Raw genomic sequence first — 6,505 nt, forward strand, 5'->3', positions numbered from 1 at the left:
TAGAAATACAAAAATATCAGTGTCTCCCTCTAAATAACCCTGTACTAAGAATTCCATAGATACAATTATACAACTCTACCACTTCATACATGTTTAAATAGAACTAAATACCTCTATCTAAACATATATAACAATCTACAGATGCAAATACAGATTAAATATTACATATTTCATACAATATATATACAGATATATATATAAAACAAAACTATTTGAATATATAAAAATGTCGCTGTCCCAATCTAAACATCCATACAACTGCATAAGAATAAATCAGCTGCCCGATCTTCAAAGCCTCTCCCTCAGTGTTTTCCTCCCATGCAGAGCAGCTCTCCTGGACAGGGACAGCAGATGGGACATCTGGGAGGCAAAGGGAACAGCGAGTCAGTCCTGGGACCTTTCCCTTGGCAGCAGCTGCACTTCCAGCAGGGAAGCGAAAATCTCCGAGCCTCCCCAGGAGGGTTGGGAAGAACAAGCAGGCCGAGCGGGCCAGCGTGTGGCGAGCCCAGGCGCGGCGGGACTGTCCCGCATCTCCCGGCAGCCCGGCACAGCTCCCGGGCCCTGCCGGCACAGCTGCCTTGCCCAAGGACAGCCCCTGTGCCGGCCGGGGCAGCAGCGCTGAGCAGCCCCAGCACGGGCAGGGGCCGCTCCTGCCCGGCCGGGCAGCGCCCACGGACAAAGCCCACGCCACCCTCAGCCCTGCCCGGCCTCACCAGCCCTGGGGCCTCACCCAGGCTCTCGCGTGGCCCCAGCACATCCCTGCTCACTGCTCTTGTTCCAGGCCTTCAGCTTCTCCCTGCTGCCTCCTGGCAGTGTCTGGATGTCCTCAAGCTCTTCAGCACAGCTGTGGTGGCAAAAGTGGAGGCTCTGGAATTGCTTCCAAGGCCTGGCAGAGCTGCAGTCCCTGAGCTCTGTGTGCTCCCTCCTGGCCCCCTCCATCCCCTCAGCCCCGCCGTCCTCTCGGCAAACCCCCAGCCCCCTCTTCAGTTTCTTCGGCCTCTCCCAGGCCTCTCACCCCGCTCAGTCCCTTCTGAGCCGTTGTGTCCCCTCAGAGCCGGCACAGCCCTCAGCCCGTGCCTCTGTCACCTCAGTGCCACCATCGCCCTCTGCTCCCCCACAGCCCTCAGTGCCCCCAACACCTCAAGGTTTCCATCGTCCCTTCAGCATCAGCGCCTCCTCAGCCCCCTCAGTCTCACCGTCCTTCAGCAGCTCCTCACAGGACAGTGCCTGGGGCCACCGGCAGCTCCCACCGCTCCAGGGACAGCCAGGGCTGCAACTGCTGCTCCGCCTGGCCCGGCCCCAGCTCGGACCCAGCACAGGGGGACACAAGGGGCACAGCGGGAAAAACAAGAGATGAAAAAGGCAGCCAAGGGGGAAAGAGGCAAAAATGCAGCCTAGGTCTACACTGCTCAATCTATGGACCTATACATCCAGATAACTCTAACTAAAGAACTATGCACATATAGAAATCTAACTCTGTGCGCATAGAAATGTTACTCGCTACATATACAAATGTAAATTTGAAAATCTATAAATGTAACTGTATACATAGAAATAAAATCCTATCGCATCCATAACTAACTATACATACAACCTATACAGATATATAAATAGATACACCTATAAATACAACTATACAACTCTATCAATCTATACTTGTAACTATAGAAATAAATCAAGATAAAATAAATAAATGAATCATGATAAAAAATCTCTAACTATATCTATAAACAGAGGGATGCCACCTGCCTGATGGTCACAGGCTCTCCCTCTGATCCTTCTTCCCACGCAGGGCAGCCCTTCGGGCAAGGTAGATCAGATGGATATCTGGGAAGGAAAGGCAACTCTCTGTCAATGCTGGCCTCTGTGTAGCTTTCCCTTTGCAAGTAAACTGTCCTGCTAGCAAAGGCTGTAAAAGATGGCCTGAAAGGCACACTCTCACTGGAGAATTTGAAGCCTGCTCTTTAAAGGGAACAGGGATCCTTCCAAGTTTTCCAGTCTTGTGAAGTTTTGAAGTACGCCAATCAATTCACAACACTCCCACTGCAAATGGCACCCAGGAGAGCTTGAAACACAGACAGTCCCAGCTCCCACAAAGAAGCCCAGCCTTGTTCTTTCTCTGCGCTGACGCAGAGACGTCAGTCCTCACTGCAGTGGCTGAAGCTGAAGGCTGCTGGGAGCTGTGAACCAATTGGGACACGCAGCTTGGTGACACAACTGCCACCAGCTCAGCTTTATTCCCGGCTCTCTTGCCACAGCAGAGGACTCGGTGTCAGAGCCTCTGGAAAAGCATGGAGGGGCAGGGCTCGGGGAGCTTGTGCCAGTGCAGGATTGGAACTAAAGGCACCAGGAAGCACCAACCCTGCTTGAGACAAGAACTCAACTCTTCTCATCTCCCTTCCTGTCAGAGGCAGGCTCAGAGCAGCTGTCTCCCATCTCTCTAAAGCAGGCTGGGCTCACTCCTTACCAAGCTCCTCGGGCTCCTGGCAAACGTTCACACAGCTCCCGCCAGCAGGCAAAGCTCCCTCTGCTGCAGCCTTGTTCACAGCCTCCCCTCCTGAAGAGCCACGGGCAACACTAGGATTGACCTGAAAAGAAAAACACAAAGAAGGAAACACAAAGATCAACCAATAGATTCTGCAGGGATACAATCAGAGCCTGCCAGATTTCCTTCTCTGCACCAACAAATTGCTTTGGAAAACTGGTATATACACAGGAGTTTACAGAAGACAAAGGCTCATCGCACTTGGCAATAAGATATGGGCAGTTCCAAAAAACCCCCCTCCCCACCTCCAGTCTGCCCTTCCTCAAGAAGAAATCTACCCATGCAATGGCTCTGCATATTAAATGAAAGAAGATAAATTCTTTGGCAAAGTTATAGAAGAAGATGCAAAAAGGCCTGTGCCAATGCAGAAACTGAACACTCCAGGCCAGTCTGGGAAGAGACAAGACTAAAGAAAAAAGGGATTCCAAAGTCCAAGAGGGAATCTGTCAAACACAAGGACTAATGGGCTCTGATTGAACTGCTCTTCAACACAGGAGGAGCCCCTGGGCTTCAAAGAGTCCTTAACCATTTCATGTCCAGCACCAACCTTGTCCTTCTCACCAATCACACAAGTCATGGGGCCTCAAAACCAAGACATCTGCCCCCTGAAGACTCCACGGCTCACACACTTCATCCCTTCTTCCTAACAAGGAGCTCTGGGCCCCAGAGGCCTTCAACAGTCCAAAACACTGACTTCTCCAACACGCTCCAAGAGCTGTCAAGGCTGACAAGGCTGTTGAGCGTGGGGATGACACTCAAGCCATGGAGTGGGCGCTAAGGATGGAGTCCTGCTAGCTCCTGGCACAGGGATGTGCTCTTCCCACCACAGCCCTAAGCACAACAGTCTCCTGCAGGCTGCAGCTTTGCAGGGACTGTCTAGCAACACACATCTCTTCTTTCCACAAGGTGACTGAGCTCTGGAACGTGGAGAGCAAGACTGGCCAGTTTGCCCAGCTGAGGATTTCCCAGCTGGAAACTGGACTGCAGGCACCAGGCTCCTGAGAGGGCAAGACAGCTGCAGCTCCAGCCCATGCCCACACACAGCTCTGGGAATGCCTACATGCACAGCAGGGCTCACACAGCAGCAGCAGCAGCTGCAGGAGCAGCTGCAGCCCAGCCCTTGCTTTGCCTTGGCCTTCCAGCCCAAGACAGGCAGAGCCCACATCTGCTGCTGGCACCATCGCATGCCCGTCCCACTCTGCCTTCAGTGGCAATTCTCCAAACGCTCTTCTCTTCTTTCCCATCAAACAAAGCCTGTTAGAACCCACCAAGCTTCCACTTCCTCCCCACAAATGCCCCTGCACCAGGGATTCTTCCCAGAAAAAGGAGCATTTAAACCTGGCAAACACCTCTCATCCTCACTTAAGGGCTATCCCCCCTTTTCATTCCCTCTTCCTTAGCCAATCTTGCTTGACAAAGCAAATCCTTCTGTGTCCATTCCCAGCTGAATTCAAGAAGCCTTTGCTTCTCAGCCATGCAACAACATTCAGAAGCTCTCAGTCCAGCCCCTCTCATCCCTGTCCAATGGAGTTACCTGAGCAGAGGGAGACCTTTCAGGCACAGATGGTGAAAGCATCTCCTCCAGTGTCTCCAGAACAAGGTCCAGATCCAGTGGTGGCAATTCCTCTTCCCCAGGAGTACTCCATACCCAGCTTGGGGCTCTCCATGCTGCATAACCAGCACTGCCAGCTGGAGCACTGGGGACTGAAGTGCCCGGGGCGGCTGCAAGAATCCAAAAACATCGGTGAGGCTCCAAAATGAGGCTTTGGGACGCAGAGCTTTATTGCTGCCTTGGATCAAACATCACAGGAAGTGCACAGCAACCTCAACTCCAGAAAGGTATTAAAAACTTCCCAGGGAATTGGAAGAGTGAGCTCTTCCCCTTCAAAAGTATTATCCTAATCAACGTGTACATAGATTAAAGTATGGCTTGTGAAACTGATCTAGACATACACACAGACATAATCACCTTTAATCACAGCCTTTTGCATCTTCCCAGCAGCTTTGGGATTTGGCTGCTTGAGTTTCTCATCACAAGAGACCACAGAAAGTGCATTCACCCAGGAAGAGGCCAGAGGTGCAGACACACATGCTAAACTTAAACTGCGAGTTTATTCTAAAGAGCAACCATGGAGGTGAGGCCATGGTCTGCAGCTGCAACTGTTCTGGGGACTCCCAGCGTGCACTGAAATTTCATAGCATTATTTGTGGGAGAGACTGTTGGAAATGGAAAATCTGTAACCTTAGAAAAAGCCTGGATTGATGGAGTGATGAAAGTACACAGACATTAGGTAGAGTAATTCTAAACCTATGTTCTTACAATTGCAAGTAAGAATATGCCTAGAGTAAGTAAGAAATTATATGAAGTAAAATAGTTGGAGGTATCAAGTATAATAGTGTGATTTATAAAGTAAGTTAGAGATCTAGAAACTATAACAGAAGTGTGTGTGAATACGTGACCTGTTAGCTTATTGGTTAAAAGACAGACGCAGTGTGGCAAAATCAAGTAAAGGTGATAAGAGCTTAATAAGTGAAAACAAACTTTGTGTCAACTGTCTACTGGACTAAAAAGTTATATATTGCCATGCAGAGAAGAAACTCGTAACTTCCTCAAGCTGTGATTGACTTGTTGCCTGTAAATCTCACGCCTCGGGACTGATATCTTATTGGGCTACTTAAGCAATAAATCATCTCAAAGCAGGGTGGTCCCATCCCTTGTATTTCATCTCAACAAAAGACAATCTGTAAACTCTGCAATATCCTATCAGAGTCCTAGCTTGGCTTCATCCAAAGAAAAATGGGAGTTCACCTGACACCAACCAGTTGTGGAGAAATGTTCTTTGCCTCGCCCTTTGACCTCTACACAGAGGCTGCCTGGAAAATGGCAAGAACATCCTCCAAATCTGCAGCAAGGATGGGAAAAGCAGACAGAGATTCTTTTGATATTCATGATCCTGCTTCCTAGTACCCTTGACACCTGATTCTGACAATCAAATGTACACATGACAGAGCACCATGGCAAAATACTTCAGTCACTTTTTGTGATCTTTCTGAAAAGCCAGGGGAGAAACACATTCCGTACCTGATGGGATGTTGGCTGGCAAGTGCTGCTCTGGAGAAGTGCACCTGCTGCTCTCTGGAGAGGCCACAGAAGTGCTTTGATGGTGTGCAGGAAATGCTGGAGTGATGAGCTGTGGCTGGAATTGAAATTTGCGTGTGCCTGGCTTGTCTGATGAAACCCCAAGTGCAGATGGAGCAAACACTTTCTTGGCACGTGCTGGGGAAGCTTCACACCCTTGAGGATCTGGACTTGTCCTGGAAGGGCCTGCAGGTAGCTCTGAATCCTCAGGGGAGGCAGCACTGCGCTTCTGGCATGAAGGAGCTGTGCAGCAGGGAGGGAAGAAGAAAGGAAGCAAAGGGAAGGCTGGGTCACTACTGCTCCTCAGGTGTGTTTCCCTTGGCAGCAACTGTACTTCTCCCAAGGAAGACAGAAACTCCCATCCTCCCAAGTAGGGTGAGAAGGAGAAAATTCCCTTCTCATGTTCTGAACCTTTGCAACAACCAATTCCTTGTCTACTGAGCTCTCCCGTACTTATTCATCTGTCTGGGAAAAGTGTCCCGCTGCCATTCCTCGACAGGAGGCAACTGCCAGGAACTCAGCTGCCAGCTCTTCTCCCTTCTGTTCCAAAGGCACACAAAAACTTTAGAATCACAGCCTTCCCTATCTCCCCAGCAGCTTTTAGATTTGGCTGCTTGAGTTTCTCAACACAGAAGGCCACAGAACGTGCATTCACCCAAGAAGAGCCCAGATCTTCAGGCACACACTGAGAAATTCAACTGTGAGTTTATTCTAAAAGCAACCTTGTAGGTGAGGCCATGTTCTGCAGCTGCAGCTGTTCTGAGGCACACAGAGTTCATTTCAATGGCACGGCCCGATTTGCAGGCCAGTCAGTCTGAAAC

At 50.0% G+C, this 6,505-nt stretch overlaps 1 long non-coding RNA gene across 1 annotated transcript; it reads right to left on the reverse strand.

Annotated features, from left to right (window-relative positions):
- Positions 1–242: 242 nt before the first annotated feature.
- LOC131590231 (uncharacterized) lies at positions 243–1,490 on the reverse strand. Its single transcript, XR_009280032.1, has 3 exons — positions 1,197–1,490; positions 731–844; positions 243–360 (listed from the first exon to the last, which is right to left on the reverse strand). It is a non-coding gene; the product is annotated as an uncharacterized LOC131590231 (long non-coding RNA).
- Between the last annotated feature and the right edge of the window lie 5,015 nt (positions 1,491–6,505).

Source organism: Poecile atricapillus, chromosome 32 (assembly GCF_030490865.1).
Source record: "Poecile atricapillus isolate bPoeAtr1 chromosome 32, bPoeAtr1.hap1, whole genome shotgun sequence".
Classification (NCBI taxonomy): Eukaryota; Metazoa; Chordata; class Aves; order Passeriformes; family Paridae; genus Poecile; species Poecile atricapillus.